Here is a 27,748-nt window from a genome sequence, read left to right as displayed (position 1 = left end):
TTAAGTACCATGGATGAGAAGGCAGCGGTGTGGCGTGGTGGTGACATTTGTGCCTCGCAGCAAGAAGGTTCTGAGTTTGATTCCCCACTGGGGTGCCTTTCTGCATGGAGTTTGTGTGTTAGCCACTTTTGATTTACAGCTTTCGTGACTTCAGGGATTCATATTCTTGGTTCTTTCGGTAAAGTCACGTTTACCGAAATAACCAATAATATGTTAGCCACTTGTTCCACATGGATTTCCTCTGGGTTCTCCTATCTTTTCCCATAACTGCCCCCCCCCCCCACCAATTTTTTTTTTAAACCAACGTAATTGGTATCGGTCAAACATCCAAATACAAACAAGTATGTGCATGCTACTCAATTAGGATTAAACATTGCAACATCACCCCCTCCTGCGAACACCTTGCAGGACCATCTTGTGAATTTCTCTCGACACGAAGTGAGGCTTCCCTGGGTAAACAAACATAATAATAATGCAAAAATAAGGATGAAATAACTAACTTGCTCAAAACCACTTTGTTATGATCTCGCTCTCTCATGCTGCCCACTGCCACACTAGAAAGTGATAATTTATTTATTTTAAACCTGGCTCTGTAACGTCGGCTGCTGAAGCCACAACTTTAATCCTTAATTTGATTTAAAATAAAGCCATTTATATATTTTATTATTCGTACCACTGAAACTTGGGACGCACAAAGGAGTTGCTGGCGGTCGGCGTGGAGCAGACGACCTGGGCCAGCAACGCGAGCGAGGGAGGGAGGGGAGGGAGGGGAGGATGGGAGGGGTGAGCGGGCGCTACTCTTTGGACAGACTCGCCGGAGCCTGGCACATGCTCACCACATTTAACAAACACAAGCTGGCAAGCCAAACCCATTGGGGGGGGGGGGGGGGGGCTCAATTCTCTTTCATGGGAAATCAACTCCTGTGTGTTTTCGGGCTCGACTGCATGTAAGGCTCACAGAGGCACATGGCAACAGTGAAGGCAGATGATTGTAACTGCGCACTGATGAGTCCAAGTGAGAACGACGCCGGCACTATAAATGGCGTCTTTGCTTCGCTGCTGCCTGTTGGGGTGAGCCACATTTTCTTAACGCGTTGAGTTGGTGTTTTGAACTGTAACATTGCCACACATTCAGTTCTTTTGAGCTCGTGGTCTGGATAAGGCCGAGAGCTTTCGTACATGCAATGCGTGCCTTTGTGTGTTGATAAATGTAATTGCACGTAGGGTTGCCATCACTGAGATGTAATTAATACAAAACGCTAGGACATATCCTGGGAATAACTGACAAGAATTGCTACTTTTAGTGTCCCATGCCTTGCGAAGACAAAATCTTTTTCAGGACAGCAAACCTTCATAATACATTTTGATTTAAAGCTTTCATGACTGCATGGATTCATCTTTTGGTTCTTTCGGCAAAGTCACGTATAAGGGAAATAATAAAATAATAAAAATTAAACATAATACAGTTTTTTTTTTAGGGTAAAAGCGCGTAAATATATAAATGTGGCATTAAACCCGCCACCACTCGACACAGCCAACTAGTAAGGTTTGTCACGTAAACAGAACATGCCAATTCGTTACTAGTACAGCACGCCGGTGTGTTGGAAAGCCAAGCCACAACATTTGCACTCTGAGTACGACGTTTCGCCAGTAACTACAACTAGCTTTATCAGGCGACGGCCAGATTTGTGTTATGGATGATATTGGTCGCGAAAGCCTACGTGTTAAACTGACAGCAAACCTCAATAAGATGATGATCCTGGGAATGCAGGAGAGGTGGCAACCCTTACCCAGCACTGTTCCGTACGGCCTCCAATGTTTTACTCCATGTGCCCGGAACTTCTTCAGGAAGATAATTTCTGAATCCGAGCTGTATCGTGCTCCATATGCGTTTTCGGGTCATACCGCACCTTGTTCAGCACGATGTCCGACGTTTCGCTCCACGCACTGGAAGCTTCCACCGGTAACTGAATTGAGCATCTTGCGTTCTTGCTGCTGCTGCCCGCTACAGTTGCTGCTGCTACTGCTAGTGCAGCAGCAACTGCTGCTGCTAGTGCATCAGCAACTGCCGAGCAACGCGTGTAACACACCAGAGAGATGCACAGCGCAACCGTGAAAAGAAACCGACGCAGTGGGGGGCTACAGAGCCAACCGAACGTGGAAACCACGCAAACGCACGCGCAAACGGACGCGCGCACATGTTGTGCGCGAGCCAAACAGCTGATCGATCTCATGCGCGCAGACTGCACTGGTATACATGGCATGACGTTACTTTTTGTTTATTTTATTAACGGGCTGTGTTTTTTTTTAAGTAGAGTGAGACGTCATTAAGTGCGACTGTCACATATCAGCTCTGATCAATTAACCACCCCACACATCCAGGGCAGTATTTGTGCACCAGTGGTGTAACTGTCCATGTCTAAGGATGTTCACATATCCGAAATTTTCACATGCCCGCCTAGAACTCCAGTAACCCTGCAAGTCTGTGCTCTGTATTTCATTGCCTATCTTTTATCCAAAGCTGTACAGATGAGGGACAGTGGTATTGGGAAGCCGCGTGCCAGATTTTGTTGTTATAGTGGATATGTTGTGTATTTGTCTGCACACGTGTGGAGTAGCCTCAGACGTATGTACAGATGGACGGCGATCATTTTTTCCCCAGGCACAGCGGTTGAGTGTGGTGGAGCGCTGACGCCGTGGTTAGCGCGCTACGCTATGGAGCCGAGTGCGTGAGTTCCAACGGCTGACGGGCAGTGTGTGAGTGATACCTGAACAGGGTCTTGGGTCACCCGAAATATCGAACAGATTCCAAGGTGCAAACAAAATACCAACGGAAAGAATACCATTAAAAAAGAACACAAATGAAAAAAGCGAATTATTAAAAATACTGCAAGTTTGAAAGAAAAAAAAACTACCATTAGGTGGAGCGCGGTGCTCAATTGTTCGCACACTGCCTGAAGTGTCGAGCGAACCGAGCTTATTTCCAGCCACGGCCAATGCCAGTGGCGCCTGAAATCTGATCAGCTCCCGGACCAGCACCCCCTCCCTGTTTGCCAAACCACGCTGAAGAGCGCGGTGGTGTATGGTAGAACCACCCTCATGACCGAGAAACATAGGGAGGCTTTAATCATCATCATCATCATCATCATTTTCACCACCACCATCAAGCAGTGGATTGACAAAGGACTGTACAGTATCCCCCACGCTATTCACGAACTTGCTATCCATGATTTGGGCTGTTCGCGAATCGCATCTGGAACTCGGCACGACTGCATCGAGAGACAGAGAGTGAGAAAGAAAGTGACGAGAAAAATGCAATGTTGAGAATGTGATGAGATAAAGTGTTGAGATAAAGAGACGAGAGAGATAATGAGAGATAACGTCTCAAAGCTTTTAAAAGCATCTGCAGACGTTGCGTGTACGATATCCAATATCATTATCCGCGAAATTTGCCGTTCACGAGCGCCTCTGGAACGCATCCCTCGCGAAAAACGAGGGAACGCTGTAGACGGCAATAAGCAACCGGTCACCACCTCGCTCAGCAACGCTGGTTCTAGTGCCACTCTCATGTCGTGACGCTGGTTCTAGTGACACCCTGGTTCTAGTGCCACTCTCATGTCGTGACGCAGGTTCTAGTGACACCCCTCGTGTCGTGCGACGGCGGTGACTGCACACCGGTGTCAAACGCCACGCGTGCCAGCAAGAGGGTTCCACGCGTCCAAACGCCCTCCCCCCTCTACGCAACCCGCGTGGACGCTGCGGGCCACGCAATCGGTTTGGCTCCACGTGGGCAGCGTTCGGCAAGTTCGACAAAATTCACTTGGGGGCGTTTAGCTCATCAACGAGCCGTTATAGAGAAAATATCGAAGCGCCTGAGGTCGCTCTGTGACCACCGACTCTCCGGGCCGAGCTTATTTCCCTAGCTTTTATTACCCGCCGCCGAGAAATGTATCTCCGCGCGTAATCTCGCGACTTCGGGTGACGCGGGTCCGACGTTTTGTTTTCCACGAAAAGTTACTTTCCATGATGCAACGTCTTTCCCGGGGGCACTTGCTCTCGTGAGGCAGGTGCGTTGTAACGGCACTTCGGGTGTTTTCAAGGCAACAGTGCGTTATTGTTTAGCCTCCTAAAAAAAAACCCCATTCTGTCACCCCTGTGAGACTCAACATGAGCTGCCGAGCTCAGGGGCTAAAGCGGGCGCCAATGTGACCCCCGGCTTCATAATTTAGCCGGTGTTGGGTTAGGCTCCATTAGTTGCGTGCGCGGGAAAAAATAAAAATAAAACCTCTCTCTTGGGGAGTTAACTTGACATTAAGGACCCGGGGTCTGTGCAGCGAGTTAAGTTGGGGTTATGGGACAGGAACGCGGAGGACATTGGAATGTTCATTGCACAGCATTGGCGCCACAGTGTGATTACCACGCTCTTTAATTTTAATCGATCCTCTGCCTTCATCCAACTGTGCTCTTGGCATCACGCGGCGAGACACAGCGTCCATTCGGAACTCCCGCGGAGCGGTGCATCACCCCCTCCCCCCCCCCCCCGCGTGTGTTCGACAACGGCCCGCCCGCAGAAGGTGATGTCACGGAACTACATCTGAAATCCCTTCCAAGTGACCGCTGTTACCCACACGAGGGGGTTGCTGTACTTTCCAATACACCCTGACACAGAGGAATGTTCATTGCACAGCAGTCAAATGCATGGCTTTAATTCTAACCGAGCAGCTGGAATTTAACCGAGTTAAGTACAATACCATTTTTTTATGGATGTTTTACTATGTATATACAATTACACGGTCATTGGTTTCTGGGCTGAGGCTATCAACTCAATAGACTCGAGGGCCCAGTTAAACCACTGGTGGCAGAAACCCAGCATCTCAGTGGTGCTGGCCCAGAGCTCTGGCCTCTGAGCAGCGAGCAGCAGCAGCGAGCAGCAACAGCAGTGAGCTGCAGCAACGGCAGCGAGCTGCAGCAGCGAACGGCAATAGCAGCGAGCTACAGCAGCAGCAGCGAGCTGCAGAAGCAGCAGCAAACAGCAGCAGTGAGCAGCAACAGCAGCGAGTTGTAGCAACAGCAGCCAGCAGCAACAGCAGCGAGCTGCAGCAGCGAGCAGCAACAGCAGTGAGCTGCAGCAGTAGCAGCGAGCGGCAGCAGCAGCGAGCTACAGCAGTAGCAGCGAGCAGCAGCAGCGAGCAGCAATAGCAGCGAGCTGTAGCAACAGCAGCGAGCTGCAGCAGCGAGCAGCAACAGCAGCGAGCTGCAGCAGTGAGCAGCAACAGCAGTGAGCTGCAGCAGTGAGCTGCAGCAACGGCAGCGAGCTGCAGCAGCGAACGGCAATAGCAGCGAGCTACAGCAGCAGCAGCGAGCTGCAGAAGCAGCAGCAAACAGCAGCAGTGAGCAGCAACAGCAGCGAGTTGTAGCAACAGCAGCCAGCAGCAACAGCAGCGAGCTGCAGCAGCGAGCAGCAACAGCAGTGAGCTGCAGCAACAGCAGCAGCAGCGAGCTGCAGTAGCGAGCAGCAACAGCAGTGAGCTGCAGCAGCAGCAGCAGCGAGCTGCAGCAGCAGCGTTATTGACTGTGGATACCGCACCTCCCATGCAGTGCATCTCGGGGCGAGTGCGTGACCCATTCTTACACGAGTCCGATCGGTCGACGCTGTGGAACCCATCCACCTTTGATAGCGTGAACATTGCGGACGTGCCTAAATACATGATAACAACAGCAACAAAATCAACACATCCGTCAATAACACTGTGGCCTTAAAAAAATAAAACGTACACGATAGGCAGACATTTTGGGCAGGGGTTTTTCTTCAAGGTACATTTTTCTATTGCAAAGGATTTATCTTTAAGATCGAATGTGTTGAGATTTTCTGCTGTTGTTTGTGCTTGTGTACCATTTCCAGCGAGGTATCACCTAAAAATCTGTTAGACAGGGACTCCTACTTACGAACATTCGACTTAGGAACTTTCAGAGATACGAACAAACCTGTCCATATGTCCAGTTGCCTGTTCGGACCGAGAGACGTCGGTTCAACCATCACGCAATACGTGGCGGTGGTGGCATCTACATCTGAAGAACATAAAGAACCAGTGGCATCTACGTCTATAGGAGATTATACAACTTTTAAAAGAATTTCCCGTGTTTAGTATAGATGCCGTACAACACGTTTGGAATCGACAGCAGTAAAGTTGGACTTACGAACAAAGCGACTTACGAACAGACCTCTGGAACCTAACTCGTTCGTAAGTAGAGGAGTCCCTGTATATTCTTGGTTCTTTCGGTAAAGTCACGTTGAAGGGAAACAATGAAACATTTTTTATTGTTTTATATATATTTTATTATTTTATTGTTTCCCTTCAACGTGACTTTACCGAAAGATCTTCTTTGGTTCTTTCTTTCTTTCATCAATTTATTATTTTATTCTCATTCTACGTGACTTTACCGAAAGAACCAAAGAAGATGAATCCTTGCAGTCACGAAAGCTTTCAATCGAAATTTTACCGAAAGAACCAAGAATATGAATCACTGCAGTCACGAAAGCTTTAAATCAAGAGTCCCTGTATACCATGAAGATGTCTTCAAAAGGGGTAGATTTGATGTTCTATTCATGGGTCGCTTTTCTTTCTCAACATCAATATAAAAATAATCGATGTAAAACTAATTTTAAATATAGAAAAATAAATAAAACTCCGGTGGCCGGGTCCAGGGCACAGTGGACTAACCGGTACGACATCGCTCCTGTCCGTACTCCTTTACCTGCCAGAAAAATCAGGTTGAATGGCAAGAAAATAAATAAATAGACATTTCCCAGAATTGATGAACTTCCTTGACTCTCCTGCTCGCTTCACTAAAATTCTCCACGTGTTGCTGCGAGGCATTCACACCCCTGCAGAAGGCTGCTCACTTCCTTGTACCGACAGGCTGACAGGACGGCGAATTGTCAACGTGCAGTAGAACTGGAAAAATCCCTCCTCGGTCAAGGCAGGCAGGCAGGCATCACTTCCTCAAGCAAGCTTTTACCGAAACCACGACATGGAAAAAACACGAGCGTCCGACGGAAATGACAATGCCGTAAATCTTCGTAAATCGTTCTTTGGATGTTTTGGCTTTAGTTACTCAAGTACGCCGCTGGTGTTAGAGACAAACAGACAAAAACATATTTGACCACATTGTCAGTGGTGGACAAGCACAAATAACAAGAAAACTACAAACATTTGTCAATTACACTGCGCTATGAGGAAAACAATTACAGGTGACGCTTCCTTCTTTATACCAGAGAGATATGAAGGACCACTGCTCATGAGATCTCTCTGCTATCAATAAGGACCACAGTTGTACTAATGACTTTTGTTTAAAGATAGCACATTAAAGATACTTATTGTTATCTTATCTTTTTCATTATTTGATAATAAAAGACTCATTAATCTTCAAAATATATACGGTATTTGGTATTTAGTTTCTTTTTTTTCCCCACACTTCTACCTCTGTAACGTGGCTTTCTGTTGCAGTCACCGCTCACCAGTTTGAGGCCATCAACTCGTGGGACGTGAGAGGCCGCCTTGATGGGGCGGCTGGCACCCAGTATCGAGCCCTGGATCTCAGCGGTCCCACGCAGTGCTGACCTCTGTCCCCTGAGCTACCCGGCCACTGGGCAATGTCTTTTTGGCAACTGTGTCATAGTTTTTTAAAAATTAGATTTAAATCAATATTATACATTTTTTATATAGAGGGGTGTGGGGAAGGATCCAGTTTACAATAATTAATTTGTGAATGTCTCAAATCGTTAGGCTAATGTACACGCCAGCAGATAAATGTATGTATGTTGAACTTCTTTCGTACCGTAGGTAGCCAACCACGTTATACACAGTATTATAGAATAATAGTCAACAAGCATTTGGCAATCCACTGATGGAATGTTTGCCCATATCATTTTGGCCATGGGAGTTATTTGACCATACCTCACCACACTGGTTTGTACGGGTTTATAAAGGGTGGAAGAGGGCAGGGCAAGTTCAGACATGGCTGGGAATTAAACTCCCTGGGTGTATAATGCAGTGCGCTAACAATTGCACCATCACTCTAACACATAAACAAAAGAGAGCTGTATCATTCTCTAAATTAAAAATCCATTTAATCATAAAGCAAAGGAAAATAAAATATACTTGTGTTTATGATGAGTGAGTCATGTGAATGTGTGGGAGAGGTGGTGCAGTGCTTAGCATGTGTTGCCATTGGGAGATGTTGAGGTCATTGTGAGATGTTGAGGTCATTGTGAGATGTTGAGGTCATTGTGAGATGTTGTGGTGATTGTGAGATGTTGAGGTCAATGTGAGATGTTGGGGTCATTGTGAGATGTTGAGGTCATTGTGAGATGTTGAGGTCATTGTGAGATGTTGAGGTCATTGTGAGATGTTGAGGTCATTGTAAGATGTTGGGGTCATTGTGAGATGTTGGGGTCATTGTGAGATGTTGAGGTCATTGTGAGATGTTGAGGTCATTGTGAGATGTTGGGGTCATTGTGAGATGTTGAGATCATTGTGAGATGTTGAGGTCATTGTGAGATGTTGGAGTCATTGTGAGATGTTGAGGTCATTGTGAGATGTTGAGTCATTGTGAGATGTTGGGGTCATTGTGAGATGTTGAGGTCATTGTGAGATGGTGGGGTCATTGTGAGATGTTGTGGTGATTGTGAGATGTTCAGGTCATTGTGAGATATTGAGGTCATTGTGAGATATTGAGGTCATTGTGAGATGTTGTGGTGATTGTGAGATGTTGAGGTCATTGTGAGATGTTGAGGTCATTGTGAGATGTTGGGGTCATTGTGAGATGTTGAAGTCATTGTGAGATGTTGGGGTCATTGTGAGATGTTGAGGTTATTGTGAGATGTTGGAGTCATTTTGAGATGTTGTGGTGATGGTGAGATGTTGTGGTGATTGTGAGATATTGAGGTCATTGTGAGATGTTGGGGTCATTGTGAGATGTTGAGTTCATTGTGAGATGTTGGGGTCATTGTGAGATGTTGAGGTCATTGTGAGATGTTGGGGTCATTGTGAGATGTTGTGGTGATGGTGAAATGTTGTGGTAATTGGGAGATGTTGTGGTGATTGTGAGATGTTGAGGTCATTGTGAGATGTTGAGGTCATTGTGAGATGTTGGGGTCATTGTGAGATGTTGGGGTCATTGTGAGATGTTGGGTCATTGTGAGATGTTGAGGTCATTGTGAGATGTTGAGGTCATTGTGAGATGTTGAGGTCATTGTGAGATGTTGGGTCATTGTGAGATGTTGAGGTCATTGTGAGATGTTGGGTCATTGTGAGATGTTGGGGTCATTGTGAGATGTTGAGGTCATTGTGAGATGTTGAGGTAATTGTGAGATGTTGGGTCATTGTGAGATTCTGGGGTCATTGTGAGATGTTGAGGTCATTGAGATGTTGTGGTCATTGTGAGATGTTGAGGTCATTGTGAGATGTTGAGTCATTGTGAGATGTTGAGGTCATTGTGAGATGTTGGGTCATTGTGCGATGTTGTGGTGATTGTGAGATGTTGTGGTGATTGTGAGATGTTGGGTCATTGTGAGATGTTGAGGTCATTGTGAGAAGTTGAGGTCATTGTGAGATGTTGAGGTCATTGTGAGATGTTGGGGTTATTGTGAGATGTTGTGGTGATTGTGAGATGCTCGGGTAATTGTGAGATGTTGGGTCATTGTGAGATGTTGAGGTCATTGTGAGATGTTGGGTCATTGTGAGATGTTGAGTCATTGTGAGATGTTGAGGTCATTGTGAGATGTTGGGTCATTGTGAGATGTTGAGGTCATTGTGAGATGTTGGGGTCATTGTGAGATGTTGTGGTGATTGTGAGATGTTGGGTCATTGTGAGATGTTGTGGTGATTGTGAGATGTTGTGGTGATTGTGAGATGTTGGGTCATTGTGAGATGTTGAGGTCATTGTGAGATGTTGGGGTCATTGTGAGATGTTGAGGTCATTGTGAGATGTTGGGTCATTGTGAGATGTTGTGGTGATTGTGAGATGTTGTGGTGATTGTGAGATGTTGGGGTCATTGTGAGATGTTGGGGTCATTGCGAGATGATGAGGTCATTGTGAGATGTTGTGGCGATTGTGAGATGTTGAAGTCATTGTGAGATGTTGGGGTCATTGTGAGATGTTGGGTCATTGTGAGATTCTGGGGTCATTGTGAGATGTTGAGGTCATTGTGAGATGTTGTGGTAATTGTGAGATGTTGAGGTCATTGTGAGATGTTGAGTCATTGTGAGATGTTGAGGTCATTGTGAGATGTTGGGTCATTGTGAGATGTTGTGGTCATTGTGAGATGTTGGGTCATTGTGAGATGTTGTGGTCATTGTGAGATGTTGAGTTCATTGTGAGATATTGAGGTCATTGTGAGATGTTGAGGTCATTGTGAGATGTTGGGTCATTGTCAGATGTTGAGTCATTGTGAGATGTTGAGGTAATTGTGAGATGTTGGGTCATTGTGAGATGTTGAGGTCATTGTGAGATGTTGGGTAATTGTGAGATGTTGAGGTCATTGTGAGATGTTGAGGTCATTGTGAGATGTTGGGGTAATTATGAGATGTTGAGGTCATTGTGAGATGTTGAGGTCATTGTGAGATGTTGAGGTCATTGTGAGATGTTGTGTTTTTGTGAGATTGAGGTCATTGTGAGATGTTGAGGTCATTGTGAGATGTTGAGTCATTGTGAGATGTTGAGGTCATTGTGAGATGTTGTGGCGATTGTGAGATGAGGTCATTGTGAGATGTTGTGGTGAGTGTGAGATGTTGTGGTGATTGTGAGATGTTGAGGTCATTTTGAGATGTTGAGGTCATTGTGAGATGTTGGGGTCATTGTGAGATGTTGGGGTCATTGTGACATGTTGTGGTGATTGTGAGATGTTGGGTCATTGTGAGATGTTGTGGTGATTGTGAGATATTGTGGTGATTGTGAGATGTTGGGTCATTGTGAGATGTTGAGGTCATTGTGAGATGTTGAGGTCATTGTGAGATGTTGGAGTCATTGTGAGATGTTGAGGTCATTGTGAGATGTTGAGGTCATTGTGAGATGTTGAGGTAATTGTGAGATGTTGTGGTCAATGTGAGATGTTGGGTCATTGTGAGATGTTGGGGTCATTGTGAGTTGTTGGGTCATTGTGAGATGTTGAGGTCATTGTGAGATGTTGAGTCATTGTGAGATGTTGAGGTAATTGTGAGATGTTGAGGTCATTGTGAAATGTTGTGGTCATTGTGAGATGTTGAGGTCATTGTGAGATGTTGAGGTCATTGTGAGATGTTGGGTCATTGTGAGATGTTGAGGTCATTGTGAGATGTTGGGTCATTGTGAGATGTTGAGGTCATTGTGAGATGTTGAGGTCATTGTGAGATGTTGGGGTAATTATGAGATGTTGAGGTCATTGTGAGATGTTGAGGTCATTGTGAGATGTTGAGGTCATTGTGAGATGTTGTGTTTTTGTGAGATTGAGGTCATTGTTAGATGTTGAGGTCATTGTGAGATGTTGAGTCATTGTGAGATGTTGAGGTCATTGTGAGATGTTGTGGCGATTGTGAGATGAGGTCATTGTGAGATGTTGTGGTGAGTGTGAGATGTTGTGGTGATTGAGATGTTGAGGTCATTGTGAGATGTTGAGGTCATTGTGAGATGTTGGGGTCATTGTGAGATGTTGGGGTCATTGTGAGATGTTGTGGTGATTGTGAGATATTGTGGTGATTGTGAGATGTTGGGTCATTGTGAGATGTTGAGGTCATTGTGAGATGTTGAGGTCATTGTGAGATGTTGGAGTCATTGTGAGATATTGAGGTCATTGTGAGATGTTGGGTCATTGTGAGAAGTTGAGGTCATTGTGAGATGTTGAGGTCATTGTGAGATGTTGTGGTCAATGTGAGATGTTGGGTCATTGTGAGATGTTGGGGTCATTGTGAGATGTTGGGGTCATTGTGAGATGTTGGGGTCATTGTGAGATATTGTGGTGATTGTGAGATGTTGGGTCATTGTGAGATGTTGTGGTGATTGTGAGATGTTGTGGTGATTGTGAGATGTTGGGTCATTGTGAGATGTTGAGGTCATTGTGAGATGTTGAGGTCATTGTGAGATGTTGGAGTCATTGTGAGATGTTGAGGTCATTGTGAGATGTTGGGTCATTGTGAGATGTTGAGGTCATTGTGAGATATTGAGGTCATTGTGAGATGTTGTGGTCAATGTGAGATGTTGGGTCATTTTGAGATGTTGAGTCATTGTGAGATGTTGAGGTCATTATGAGATGTTGAGGTGATTGTGAGATGTTGAGGTCATTATGAGATGTTGTGGTGATTGTGAGATGTTGAGTCATTATGAGATGTAGAGGTCATTGTGAGATGTTGAGGTCATTGTGAGTTGTTGAGGTCATTGTGAGATGTTGAGGTCATTGTGAAATGTTGAGGTCATTATGAGATGTTGAGGTCATTGTGAAATGTTGGGTCATTGTGAGATTCTGGGGTCATTGTGAGATGTTGAGGTCATTGTGAGATGTTGAGGTCATTGTGAGATGTTCAGTCATTGTGAGATGTTGAGGTCATTGTGAGATGTTGGGTCATTGTGAGATGTTGAGGTCATTGTGAGATGTTGAGGTCATTGTGAGATGTAGGGGTAATTATCAGATGTTGAGGTCATTGTGAGATGTTGAGGTCATTGTGAGATGTTGTGTCTTTGTGAGATTTTGAGGTCATTGTGAGATGTTGAGGTCATTGTGAGATTATCGGGTAATTGTGAGATGTTGGGTCATTGTGAGATGTTGAGGTCATTGTGAGATGTTGATTCATTGCGAGATGTTGAGGTCATTGTGAGATGTTGAGGTCATTGTGAGATGTTGTGGTCATTGTGAGATGTTGAGATAATTGTGAGATGTTGAGGTCATTGTGAGATGTTGAGGTCATTGTGAGATGTTGGGTCATTGTCAGATGTTGAGTCATTGTGAGATGTTGAGGTCATTGTGAGATGTTGGGTCATTGTGAGATGTTGAGGTCATTGTGAGATGTTGAGGTCATTGTGAGATTTTGAGGTCATTGTGAGATGTTGAGGTCATTGTGAGATGTTGAGTCATTGTGAGATGTTGAGGTCATTGTGAGTTGTTTTGGTTATTGTGAGATGAGGTCATTGTGAGATGTTGTGGTGATTGTGAGATGTTGTGGTGATTGTGAGATGTTGAGGTCATTGTGAGATTTTGAGGTCATTGTGAGATGTTGGGGTCATTGTGAGATGTTGGGGTCATTGTGAGATGTTGGGGTCATTGTGAGATGTTGTGGTGATTGTGAGATGTTGGGTCATTGTGAGATGTTGTGGTGATTGTGAGATGTTGTGGTAATTGTGAGATGTTGGGTCATTGTGAGATGTTGAGGTCATTGTGAGATGTTGAGGTCATTGTGAGATGTTGGAGTCATTGTGATATGTTGAGGTCATTGTGAGATGTTGGGGTCATTGTGAGATGTTGGGTCATTGTGAGATGTTGAGGTCATTGTGAGATGTTGAGGTCATTGTGAGATGTTGTGGTCAATGTGAGATGTTGGGTCATTGTGAGATGTTGGGGTCATTGTGAGATGTTGGGGTCATTGTGAGATGTTGGGGTCATTGTGAGATATTGTGGTGATTGTGAGATGTTGGGTCATTGTGAGATGTTGTGGTGATTGTGAGATGTTGTGGTGATTGTGAGATGTTGGGTCATTGTGAGATGTTGAGGTCATTGTGAGATGTTGAGGTCATTGTGAGATGTTGGAGTCATTGTGAGATGTTGAGGTCATTGTGAGATGTTGAGGTCATTGTGAGATGTTGGAGTCATTGTGAGATGTTGAGGTCATTGTGAGATGTTGTGGTCAATGTGAGATGTTGGGTCATTGTGAGATGTTGAGTCATTGTGAGATGTTGAGGTCATTATGAGATGTTGAGGTGATTGTGAGATGCTGTGGTGATTGTGAGATGTTGAGGTCATTGTGAGATGTTGAGGTCATTGTGAGATGTTGAGGTCATTGTGAGATGTTGGGGTCATTGTGAGATGTTGAGGTGATTGTTAGATGTTGTGGTCATTGTGAGATGTTGGGTCATTATGAGATGTAGAGGTCATTGTGAGATGTTGAGGTAATTATGAGATGTTGAGGTCATTGTGAGATGTTGAGGTCATTGTGAGATGTTGCGGTCATGAGATGTTGGCGTCATTGTGAGATGTTGTGGTGATTGTGAGGTGTTGAGTCATTGTGAGATGTTGGGTCATTGTGAGATGTTGGGTCATTGTGAGATGTTGTGGTGATTGTGAGATGTTGGGGTCATTGTGGGGAGAAAATATATAAAGTTTTTTTTTTTAAAACTGCTTAATAGTCAATGGCAGGACCCAATAACAGCCTCATTACCGAAGTAGTAATAAAAAAGCCACACTTAACAACCACAAGGTCACCACCCAGTAAGCATAATACTTTGTGCCAATGTTGCAATGTGGTTTGAACCGATGGGCCAACGTTGTTCCAATCTTGGTCCAACGTTGGCCCAACTTTGCACATTTACTGGGGACTCTGTTTAAATAATCAATACGTTTTTACAATGCACTTTTTTGGGCCATTCATATTATAGCGTTGCTAAAGTGGACTGGAAAGATCGTTGACAAAGATTGATTGCAGTAGCACATTAATAGGGCTTTTTAATAATGGGAATAACACAAATAACATTGTTTTCATTCGAACATACACGTGCAAGCTTGGAGGGAGCAGTGGTGCAGTGGTTAGCGCGCTACGTTACGAACCTGCTGATCTTGATTCGATTCTCATCCACGGCTAACATCCTCTTCGCCGATTCACATTGACCAACAAGGTGAAGTATGGTCAAGCAGTCCCCATGACTGACACTGCACGGTGAGGAGCTTCATCCAGCAGGGGATTCACCAAGGGCTGTACATTATGAAAGGTATAAATGGCAAAATTGATGGAATCACCCGTAACGTCTCTGATCTTGTCAGATCGCAGAAGCCAAGCGGGGGCTGCGACTGAATGGGCGACCCTCATAGGCTGTGGGGCTACAGAGGGCCAGTGCGGCAAAATCCAATCAAAGATTCCTCCACGTGCCACCAACCACGATTTCGCAATCTACCATTTCAATCCACCGCCGGATGAGGGCCTCCCCTCCATATGTCACCATACTTCACCGGCCGCACAGACTGCGAATCGCAGACGATCGATCGGCCATCGGGCAAAGCTCGCATCGAGAAGGCCACCAAGAATCAAGTCTTGCTCGTCCAGGTTTGATGGCGCTGCCTCCTGGAGCAGCTGGGCTGCATTGTTCGCCCGTCGGAGAGAGCGCAAGCTCCGGCACGGTGCTCGCTGCTTGCTCTGAGCCGCGTAGCAGTGAAGACGTAATCCTGCTCTCTCCACCCCGCCGCCCCCAGCGCCGGCATCGCCGGAGAGGCGTGCGCATCGCTATCATTGTCCGCGCAACATCTGCTTTCGTTCTCACGCTGTCGCGTTACGGCACAACGCACAATGGGGGACGATGACCGCTGGATTCCCCGGCCCGCTTCACACGACAGCAGTTTTACGCGCGTTGCGCGCGTTCATCCCTTTTTTGCCAAACCCACTGCCGGACGAGGGCCTCGCCACGGCTTTGTCGGTCACGTGGGCGATTTGGTCATACTTCCCCACGCTGGTCAGATATCGCCGACGTTGGGACCTACCCCAAAATATGTTGCTGCACAAGCTTGGAGCATTACATCTTGGAAATTAAATTGCAGCGTTGTTATTACTAATGGCCGTGACTAAATCAACAGGAATGCACCCGCGGTCTTGCAAAGATCTCGAAAGTAAAGCAGAGTTGAGCCTGGGCAGTGCTTGGATGGTTACCCTTCAAAGCACTCGGCTTTGGCGGTGACATGTTGTGAGCAGCGGAGGTCAGTGCACCAACGTTCACTTTTGTGTCACACTTCTATTCTCCCACGTGCACGCGTCCTGCCTTCACAGACCAGCACGCGCCAGCGTGGTGAAGTATGGTCACATGACCCCCACGACTCTCGCACGGCATGGGGTGGCTCTCATTGAGCAGTGGATTGGCTGTACGCCTACAAACGATTTAATTTAATTCTGACAAATGCAGTTCGATGTATTCGTGAAGAGGCAGCTGGAGATTTGGCTCTCTGTGGTGGCGGAGGTGCTTATTATCGGCGCCATTTCATGTTACATCCACGTCGCATTTCGAATGAACAAAAGTAAAACGTTGGCGTGCGATGCAAACGGCCGGGGCGTGGTCTCGGTGGGAATCAGTCATCGTTGCTGACGGGTAACATCATGGATCGTATTTTGACTCACGCAAATGTCACGGGGCTGCGTACAAATCCATAATGTAGCGAGCGGGGGGGATACACGCGCTCACTTGAGCGATGGGTGCGGTCGTATTAAGTCGCCCTGTTAGGAGGGGTCATTTGAGTGGAACCCCAAGTTCCAAAGTCAATGTCACAACCGCTCTCACACCCTCCAAGTGAAAGTGCCAGTGGTCACGAGGCAGCAATTAGAAGCTCCTGGCTGGCCGGCGATCTCATGGGAGAGGCTCGGGGCTTAGGTTTGGCTGTCGTGTGCTTGGCATGGGAATAAGTGGGGCCTAGGCGGTTGGGAGGGGGGCAGCTATCACCGCCCCCCCCCCCTTCTACCACCCCCAACACCCTCGGGGGAAGAGCCGTCAGCAAAGTTTGGCCACCCCTACTCGCCCCCCCACCATGAAACCACTCACATCCACTCACCCCCACGACAAGTCCCCTGGGTTCCAAAAGGGTGACCAGATTGCGATCGGATGGGACAGGTTTAATGTTAAGAGTAAGACGCACGATATGATGACTGTCATTGTCACCGTGAGGCAATGTCTGTCCACTGCCGGGTGAAGGTCATGGTATCACAAAAGTCCTCGCAGTCCTGTGATGCCACCATCCATCCCACTCCTGCACTGTCACATTGAATAATTCAAAGGCACTCGATCCAACTGTCACTCACCCACTCGCCTCTCTATGTCACCAGGTTGTTGTACGTTCATAGTCGGGAATCCCGCCTGCACCCCCACCCACAGAGACACTCAGAGCTCGCATCTCGAGAGAACCGACGCGGGACATCGCAAGCTGGGGAGAGTTCCATCAACCGGTCACGACGGCCCCAACATCCTCCAGCAGGCAGTGGGTCGCTTTGAGGAGAATCACTTTGCCCTCGAAGCTGCTGAGAGAGAGAGAGGATGAAGAGAGAATGGAAAGAAGATAGAGAAGGAAGATCGTAGAGAAGGAACAGAATGGAGGGGATGACCATGACAGCAGCTGGGATCCGATCCGTGAGGCAACGTGTGGTTCCAGGATCGGACTCCCGAGTCATCTCAGGAACCCATATTTATGTAAACCTCTGGCAGAGCTCATTCTCGAATCGAGGGATCGCCGATGATGATGATGATGATGTTATAGTTGTGTTCCTCCAAAATAATTTAGTTCCGGTGCAGCAAACTTGTTCAGCAAATTTGTACGCAAATTTATATTGAGCACCGTTTTTGCAACCTTCTGAGACGGTTCATAGACTCGCCAATTTTTTTGTTTATGACTTTCTTTCTTCAATCCCTGCCTTTAGAAAACAACCTCAGTGTGACCCTGAATATTCTTGGTGAGAACATAACTCCGTACATGAATCCTCCACTGACTTGTATCTTTGTTATTTTGTCTACACAGCCATCGTTATGAATGGTTTTGATAATTTCCACGTTTTTTTCATATTTTGCCCTTGGTTTTTTCAGTTCCACTTCAGTTCCACTGAAAAAAGCCTTTTCATAGTGAACAAAAGCCAGACCTTAGTGGTACTTGATATTCACTTATCACTTAAAGGATCTGATTGATGTGTACGTAGTGAGGGAAAAAAGTATTTGATTCCCTGCTGATTTTGTACGTTTGCCCACTGACAAAGAAATGATCAGTCTATAATTTTAATGGTAGGTTTATTTGAACAGTGAGAGACAGAATAACAACAACAAAATCCAGAAAAACGCATGTAATTTTTTTAAGAAATTGATTTGCATTTTAATGAGGGAAATAAGTATTTGACCCCTCTGCAAAACATGACTTAGTACTTGGTGGCAAAACCCTTGTTGGCAATCACAGAGGTTAGACGTTTGTTGTAGTTGGCCACCAGGTTTGCACACATCTCAGGAGGGATTTTGTCCCACTCCTCTTTGCAGATCTTCTCCAAGTAATTAAGGTTTCGAGGCTGACGTTTGGCAACTCGAACCTTCAGCTCCCTCCACAGATTTTCTATTGGATTAAGGTCTGGAGACTGGCTAGGCCACTCCAGGACCTTAATGTGCTTTTTCTTGAGCCACTCCTTTGTTGCCTTGGCCGTGTGTTTTGGGCCATTGTCATGCTGGAATACCCATCCACGACCCATTTTCAATGCCCTGGCCGAGGGAAGGAGGTTCTCACCCAAAATTTGACTGTACATGGCCCCGTCGATCGTCCCTTTGATGCGGTGAAGTTGTCCTGTCCCCTTAGCAGAAAAACACCCCCAAAGCATAATGTTTCCACCTCCATGTTTGACGGTGGGGATGGTGTTCTTGGTGTCATAGGCAGCATTTCTCCTCCAAACACGGCGAGTTGAGTTGATGCCAAAGAGCTCCATTTTGGTCTCATCTGACCACAACACTTTCACCCAGTTGTCCTCTGAATCATTCAGATGTTCATTGGCAAACTTCAGACGGGCATGTATATGTGCTTTCTTGAGCAGGGGGACCTTGCGGGCGCTGCAGGATTTCAGTCCTTCACGGCGTAGCGTGTTACCAATTGTTTTCTTGGTGACTATGGTCCCAGCTGCCTTGAGATCATTGACAAGATCCTCCCGTGTAGGTTTGGGCTGATTCCTCACCGTTCTCATGATCATTGCAACTCCACGAGGTGAGATCTTGCATGGAACCCCAGGCCGAGGGAGATTGACAGTTCTTTTGTGTTTCTTCCATTTGCGAATAATCGCACCAACTGTTGTCACCTTCCCACCAAGCCGCTTGGCAATGGTCTTGTAGCCCATTCCAGCCTTGTGTAGGTCTACAATCTTGTCCCTGACATCCTTGGAGAGCTCTTTGGTCTTGGCCATGGTGGAGAGTTTGGAATCTGATTGATTGATTGCTTCTGTGGACATGTGTTTTTATGAATTTTTTTGTTATTTTTCTGTCTCTCACTGTTCAAATAAGCCTACCATTAAAATTATAAACTGATAATTTCTTCGTCAGTGGGCAAACGTACAAAATCAGCAGGGGATCAAATACTTTTTTCCCTCACTGTATGTAATCAATGGTAGAGAAAAGCACCTCCGATTTTCATGGTTGGCTACGCACGGTGCGAAATAAGTTCATCGCAGAAAGCATTGAATAAAAACAACTTGCACTCATGGTTGGTTGGCTCTCCAATTGACCGGTCAATGTTTGATTCTCCATTATGCTCGTGAACAGCTTATGTATGTGTGACAAGAGGCGAATTGGTCTGTAATTCTTAAAATTCAGATGCGTCTCCCTGCTTGAAAACTAGAATGAGTGTGGCAACGTTCCAGAGTTGAGATAGTTTTTCTCTGTTTCAAAATCTCATAAATAAGCCTGCTAATTTTGTTACAACTGCTTCTTCAATGACGTTCACAATTATTCTGTTTGTTCTGGTCGATCATGGTTTTTCTCTCCATATAATTTTTTTCGGGTCAGTGATTACTTCTTCAGGTATGACATTTCCAGGATCAGAAACTAATTAGTCGGTGACACGGCAGTGGTGCACACCCATAAATAATAAACTAAACACAAAACAACTCAACACATTTGTTAAGAACACTGAGGTCTTAAGAGGAACTCTATGACAGGTGACGTTTTGGGCAATAGCCCTTCTTCACAGCACATAGAGAGGTCCACGAGGTTTGGGCTCGCTAATTCCAGAAATGTCACCTGTTATATTTTATTAATTGTTTAACCAATCTGTCTGTCTCTACTACGCGTTATGATTCCATATTTTTCTCCAAGGGCTACTATATCTATTGTATTTATTTACGTATCATCAACTTCCTTTATGCCGCTTTAATGCTCACAAATGCTTGTTATGACATCTTTGGTCGTTTTTCATGCTTTATTCTTTAATATCCTTCCCCATTCTTTAACTAAATGTTTTCACAGCAATATTGCACATTCTGGCGTGCTTTGCTTGGCATTCTCATTCCTTTCCATGCCTTTCCTCTTATTCGACATGCCGCCTGGGGTTTCAGATGACTTCTCCTCTGCGTCTACTAAATCAATATTCAAAACACGTTTTACGGTTCTGTTTTTTTTTAAATGGAAAACAAACGATGCAATATACTTCAGCTTATTTAAAGCAATGTAAATCACTATAATTAGTTGCTATCTGTCCACTGCTAGGTGAATATATCCCCCCATGCCGTCATAATCTATCACGGTCTCGCGACGCAACAATCCAGCCATCTCCTGCATATGAACTGATACCATCGCTCCGTCTCCACGGTGGACGTTCATTTTGCCGTGATCCTTCCGTTGGCTGCCGTTCCGTTGCTACTCTCGACCACCGGCCATCATTCTTACGAACACCGTTATCATCCTTGCCCAAGCCTCCTGACTTATCTTAATCATCAAATATGACATTGTTTCTTTATTTGAGCGTGTTTTCTCATGCATGAATTCCACATACGGATAATTGAAAAAAACAAAACATAAATTTCCAGATCTCAGATCGATTCGATATATATGCTGTGAGATTAAGAACCCACTGATGATGACGATGATGATGCCGATGCGTGTAGCAGCTGTGAGTAGACACTCTCCGGCTGCATGGTGGTGCACACCGTAAGTGTTGTACAACATTGCCCCCTGTCGTCAACAGCGCGCTGTGTCCAGACCATTTCGCGACAGAGATTATGGACATAATCATGACGTTCCTATCAATTGAACCACGTCGGTCCAGATGATGTCAATATTTTTCCTTATGAGATGGCAACAAGATAATAATAATTTAATATCTAAAATGTTGAATGTTCAAAAATTTGTTTTTTTTAAATTAAGCTTATATATATTTTTATAACCTCATAACCACAGTGGCACAGGAGTTAGCCACTGTACGATGAATCTGGTGACCTACATATGATTTCCATCCACAGCTAACATGAGTGGCGAGTGGCATCTGAACCAATTCCAGGCACTCACCAACCCGCACTGACCAGTGTGGTCAAGTATGATGAAACATGACCGACATTAGCGTGGGAAGGCCTTCATGCAGCAGTGGATTGATGAAAGTGCAGTGGGTTCCACGGTGACTATTAACGTCACTACAAAAGGAAGTGAACCGCCTTTGAATTTGACAGGGAGGGAGGGGGCATGATAAAATCACCATCATCACATCGAACATTGTTTTTAAACTTTGTTCTAATTTTGGCTGAAAAAAATGACTGAAACCAACCGTAGCAGCACAAAAACAGCAAATAAAATTAATCGGCCGTGCAATTGACGTTACTTCCTCAAAACAGTGAATAACAATTTTGATTTAAAGCTTTCGTGATTGCAGGGATTCATATTCTTGGTTCTTTCGGTAAAGTCACGTAGAAGGGAAACAATAAAATAAAAAAAATATAAAACAATAAAATTCTCACGACGTTTCGACTGCAACACAAGCAATCATCATCAGGTGTGAAAACCACAGCAAGAAAATTTGAAAAAAGTGGCGTTTTTTTAACGTTAGTACCAGGGAGAGCGATTTGGCAGTTATTCAGATGGACGAGTCCATCTATGTTCAGAAAAGAGGAGGGGGGAGTCGAAAATAATGGATGCGGTCTGTAAGCCACCTTAAGCGTGATCAATCAATTAAGACCCGAAATGGTTTATCAAATCCTTCCAATGATTGCTAAGCCAGAATCCATCTTCCAGGTTGAAATTGTCTCTGTGTTTGTATATGTGGATAGCCTCATGAACGAATCTCTCATGGTAGCCAGATGGCTTGCAAAGAACCTCTGTCTTGGAGAAGTCAATGTCATGTGAGCCTACTGAATTATGACAGTGATCTGCCACGGCCGAGGTGTTGGTCCTACCGTGTTTTAGGTCTGCTTTGTGTTCACGAATGCGGTCCGAGACATGTCGTTTGGTTTCTCCAATGTAACTACTACCACAGAGGCAACTTAGTTTGTAGACGCCAGGGTACTGTATGTCCGGAATCACATCTTTTACAGATGGAACCAGATGACGGATATTATGTAATGTGTTGAATCGGACCTGGATCTTGTGTTTATTCAAGATTTTGGAGATCTTTTTTGTGATCATTGAAGACTTGGTTCATCAAGGACTAAACACCGAGGTACCCCCCCTAGTGAGGCACTGCTTAACCAATACATACTTCACTTGGAATGGAACTTTCTGCAAACAAACTGAGGGCACCCCAATGGGCTCCCCCCTATCTCCGGTTGTAGCCAACATTTTCATGGAGAAATTTGAGACTGACGCCATCCAGACTGCCACTCTGCGCCCAACCTTATGGAAGAGGTATGTGGATGACACTTCTGTCATCTGGCCACATGGCCGGCCTGCTCTAGACCAATTCTTCGACCACATCAATTCCATACACCCAGCCATCAGATTTACCATGGAAGTCGAAAAAGATGGCAAGCTACCTTGTTTGGATGTCCTAATAAAAAGAGACCTGATGGTTCAATGAGCCACTGTCTACAGGAAAGCTACCCATACGGATGCTTACCTGAAACCGGATTCCCACCACCATCCATCCCAGAAGAATTCCCTCATCAAAACTCTACACCATAGAGCCCAATGCATATCCGACCAGGTACACATAGCCAGTGAACTCAAGCATGTACACCAAGCTCTTAAGGCTAATGGTTACTCCGACTACACAATCCGCAAAGCTATCACTCCAACCATGAAGAAGGACCCTCTTGAGGAGCCTTTCAAAATCATCACTTTACCCTACATTGCGGGGATCACAAAAAAAATCTCCAAAATCTTGAATAAACACAAGATCCAGGTCCGATTCAACACATTAAATAAAATCCGTGATCTGGTTCCGTCTGTAAAATATGTGATTCCGGACATACAGTACCCTGGCGTCTAAAAACTTAGTTGCCTCTGTGTAAATAGTTACATTGGAGAAACCAAACGACATGTCTCGGACCGCATTCGTGAACACAAAGCAGACCTAAAACACGGTAGGACCAACACCTCAGGCGTGGCAGATCACTGTTATAATTCAGTAGGCTCACATGACATTGACTTCTCCAAGACAGAGGTTCTTTGCAAGCCATCTGGCTACCATGAGAGATTCGTTCATGAGGCTATCCACATATACAAACACAGAGACAATTTCAACCGAGAAGATGGATTCTGGCTTAGCAATCATTGGAAGGATTTGATAAACCATTTCGGGTCTTAATTGATTGTTCACGCTTACGATGGTTTTCAGACCGCATCCATTATTTTCGTCTCCCCCCTCCTCTTTTCCGAACATAGATGGACTCGTCCATCTGAATAACTGCCAAATCGCTCTCCGTGGTGCTAACGTTAAAAAAACGCCACTTTTTTCAAATTTTCTTGCCGTCGTTTTCACACCTGATGATGATTGCTTGTGTTGCACTCGAAACGTCGTGATAATTTTATTGTTTTACATACATTATTTATTATTTTATTGTTTCCCTTCTACGTGACTTTACCGAAAGAACCAAGAATAGTGGATAACAATGTCATTGAGCGTCCTTTGTCAATCCACTAGTGCGTGACAGCCTTTGCATACCATGTCAGACGTGCGGGCTGTTGGATGGAACTTCATCACGTGAGTCAGCGCGAGTTGGTGAAGGGGGCTCAGGGCTGGTTCAGCCATCTCTCACCGCTGATGTTAGCCATGGCCAGGAATTGAACTTAGATTGCTGGGTTTGCAGGGTTGACCAAGCAACGTGCTAACTACCACGTGACCACTCCGATACAGTGTATGCCATGGGTTTAAATTAAGTTTCAATGTTTGATTTACACTCAAAATGACTTACGCTCGTAGTGGCCTTGATTTCCTGCCTGCCAAAGGACGTGCTTTCCGTGATGCTTCGGTTGTTGTGCAGCTATAAGCAGGATTCATTTGTATCCAGAACTCAATATGATCTTGGAAATGACTTTCTTGCTATTTTCCACTGGAGCATCAACCTGGAGAAATGTTAAACAAGCCTAACCCTTTCTCAGCATCGCATTTGGAGAACTCGTACGGCGGCATATCTACCTGCTGGTAAATATAGACGAGGATTTCCATTTTCCTTGAGCACTTAAATTCCACAGCACCTAAAAGTACGTGACATAAAATAAAATACCACAATGCAATATTTGTGAGGACAAAAACACAATTATATACAGTAGCTGGTGGGGAAGACGAAAAGCAAAACAAGTGAAGGATATCAATGAACGATGACTTATGTCCATATTTTGGGGGGCATGGCAGCAACAGAAAACGTGAGAATCAGCAAAATTCCAGTGAAATTCACTGCTGGAAACAGGAGTGGATTCAATCATGAATAATTCTAAAAAAAAAAAATACATTTCCTGCTGAAATGAGCTTTGAGGTGGTGCTTATCTCCTATGTACAATCTCGAGGAAGGAGTGGAAATTCCACATTCTATTGCAGGAGCAAATTAATAATAAGGTCCTTCAAATGTCAATCAAGCCACAGGTAGAGAGAGGGCGGGGGGGGGGAGTGACAGAGGCATTAATTTTCACACCCACGTGCAATTGGCAAAGAGGTGCAAGACACTGTGACACATTGATGCAAAATACTCTGCCAAGGGTGGGAATGATATACGGTGATATTTCCACACATGCCCACAGATTGCTTTCCCTTTCATCTGAGTGATGGGCACCAATAACTGTATTTCACGGCCGCTTCCATCGGAGTAAAGCCCCGTGACTCGGAATGAAGGTGGCACAAATCTGCACGGCCTGTCGAACCAATATGGGAAAGCGCCCATGCTAGGCACGAGCGAACTATGCAAAGGTTAGGGGCCCAAACATCTCAAGCGCTCCCCAGATTAATGAAGAAAAAAACCCCAACAACATTAACCGATATCCCACAGGCTCCAGCTACACTGAATGTCAGCATGACAGCAAACTAAGAAACGCCGGAGGGTCGCGCAATGCAGGCCCTGCAGCATTATTTGCACCAACCACGTGGATAAATTATACGAACAAAAAGCTAACGCCTTCCTGGACCGAAAGCAAACAGTGCAACCTTGACCTGCAATACGGATTGCGCACTCTCTGTGAAGCAGGTTTGTCCATGGCCACGAATGTAAACCCAGGTACACGAGACTGGAACGTAGGATGGATCTATATGACCACAAGCATCATCCTGGGTCTCAAGTCCAAGGAATTCCAACATGTTGACAGCAACAGGAATCACTGTAGATGGAAGGACTGAGCCGGTTGCTTTTTTGTGTATTGTGAATATCGAAATTGGTCACGGGAATCTGTTGTGCAGTTCCATTGCTCAGAGATTAAAGGCAAACATGTTTTAATGAAAGTATAGACTTCAGTATATATTGATAATAATGTTTTCCCATGCCTATGGCCAAATCACCCCGGAACGCGCCCGTCCTCGTCGCAAACCTGGGAAGCCAAAGAGGGTCGAGTGGACATGGCTTGGATGGGTGACCACCATGCATAGCAGCTTGTTATAGGCTGCTGCCAGGCTTCACGGTGGGTCAGCGAGATCAGTCCATCGAAATTCATCGTCGCACCGTACTTTCTATGCTCCAACATTCACGAGAGCCTTGCTCCCTAGGCCTGCGCCTGACCATCTCGGTAATGAACTGTCATACGACCCAACATGACCCGCACACCATGGGAAGTCCCACATCCAGCAGTGGCTTTACCACAGGACGCTGTGTGTGCGTGTAAACAGCCAGTGGAACGGTAACTTTCAGACGTTGTGCTGCGCAGAGCGACTGTATACTACGTGCGGTCTTACGCGCTGTGGCTCCCATCAGACACAATCGCGCTCATCATCATTTCAGACCCTTTTGCGCTAACGAGGTATTGACTTCCTGCAGTCAAGATAACACAATCATGATCCCCATTTTCCAGTTTTATCTCCACGACTTTTCGTAATCTGTGGGGTTTTTTTTTCCCTCTCTCTCCATTGGCATTTTCATCCATCTGAGCTAATTTACAATGAAGCCCGATTAATTCTGCGTGCTAATCTCTAATTGTGCATTCCCAACCCCCCTCTCCACCTTCCCTCCCCGGCAACCTCTTTCGCCACAAGCTGCCTCAGAGGGCGGTCTGTTTACACCAAACTCTCTCACGTCAAACGGCGGAGAAAGCCACGGCTTATTGGCAAGGCTCAATTGTCTCACCCGCCCCCCCCCCCCCCCCAAAACAGAAATCTGATGTTTAGCGAAATATAATCATAAGCCAGCCATCAATTATACTGACACCGATCTGCCTTCCGTTCAAGACTAGGATCAAAAGCTTCCTTGTGTTCGTCTGCCTATGGCTGACTCTCTCTCTCTCTCTCTGGCAATTATACAGCGTGGCCCAAAAGTCAGGACACGTAAGGTTTTTTTTTACACTGGCACGAAACAATTTTAGTTGTTTATTCTTTAAGTCAATATTGTATCTATCATCATGATTTACATATGCTTTTATTAGTTCTGTGGTGGTCACCTGAAATGCGTCGTTAACACAACTCGATAAGGAACCCGGAATGATTTGAGACAAAGCAGAACTGACGAATGTTACACCTGTAATCTTAAGAAAAAAAACGTTGTAAATTAATTTCAAAACATAATTGATGCATGCGTTCACGTTAATGAAAGTAAGTTTGAACATTTGATCATATAAATGAAATAACCCTATATGATTTGTTAAAATAAATATACTGATCCTTTGTCCTGACTTTTGGGGCCACCACGTATATTAATTCGCGTTGTTTCTACGCAGGCTCTTGAGATGTGCTTGGATTTGTAATATATAATGACTTATTTATAATAATGACTTATGTATACATGAAAGCCACGCTGAGTCCAATGACTATTTGTTCAAGAGGGTCCTGCGTTGGGTTTTAATTTTAATCTGTTTTCTTAGCAAACTAATGTTGAGTATTTATTATACACATGGGAGGAAACCGGAGCACCTGGAGAAACCCCACGCGCACGAGGGGGGCATTTGGATGCCATCATTCCAATTAATATTTTATTGTAATGCAATGTAAATTGGAAGTAAATATAAACCGATTACATTGTGATTATGCACATATACAGTGCAGCACAAAACAGTACAACATGTGATTATTTAATATTTCCTTTGATTGCCAATGTTTTAAAATTCTGTTGTTTTACATTTCGTTAAATGATCCTTTTAAAATCAAGTGATTATATGCATTTATGGACATCACTAACACGCAGTGCGTGCTACGCACTGTGTTCACAGACTGGCATGCAAGGAACAGAAAGCGTCCGAGAGGCGGAACGCCGAGGAGATGGAGCGACAGGAATCAGCTCCGTGGCACGCAGCCGCTTGGTGAATCGTTTCGCCGCAGGATCGTGAGAGGCGGCGACGGGCTTGGAGAGGCCTTCATCCAGCAGTGGATTGACCCTGGCTGATGATGCTAATTACGACGGCGACCGCTGTTGGTGCCTGTAACGGTGGTACATTTCACGCCGTAATTAAAAGTTGTAATTGAAATGAGAAA

General features: G+C 45.2%; 2 long non-coding RNA genes across 3 annotated transcripts in view; one reads left to right on the top strand and one right to left on the bottom strand.

Moving 5' to 3' along the window:
• The window catches only part of LOC142924568 (uncharacterized), a 101,276-nt gene that overhangs the window by 70,496 nt on the left and 3,032 nt on the right, over window positions 1-27,748 (bottom strand). The gene's annotated exons all lie outside the window — the stretch shown is intronic.
• Window positions 903-27,748, top strand: LOC142924567 (uncharacterized). Of its 2 annotated transcripts, none has more exons than XR_012941678.1 (2): window positions 903-1,071; window positions 27,487-27,748. It is a non-coding gene; the product is annotated as an uncharacterized LOC142924567 (long non-coding RNA). The 2 variants fall into 2 exon arrangements; XR_012941677.1 differs by lacking the exon at window positions 903-1,071 and adding an exon at window positions 23,801-26,608.

The sequence above is a fragment of the Petromyzon marinus genome, chromosome 14, assembly GCF_048934315.1.
Source record: "Petromyzon marinus isolate PM22_M1 ecotype Great Lakes invasive population chromosome 14, UKy_Petmar_22M1.pri1.0, whole genome shotgun sequence".
Taxonomy (NCBI): domain Eukaryota; kingdom Metazoa; phylum Chordata; class Hyperoartia; order Petromyzontiformes; family Petromyzontidae; genus Petromyzon; species Petromyzon marinus.
Note: the sequence above shows the minus strand (reverse complement) of the source record. Positions and strands in the feature narration are given on the sequence as shown.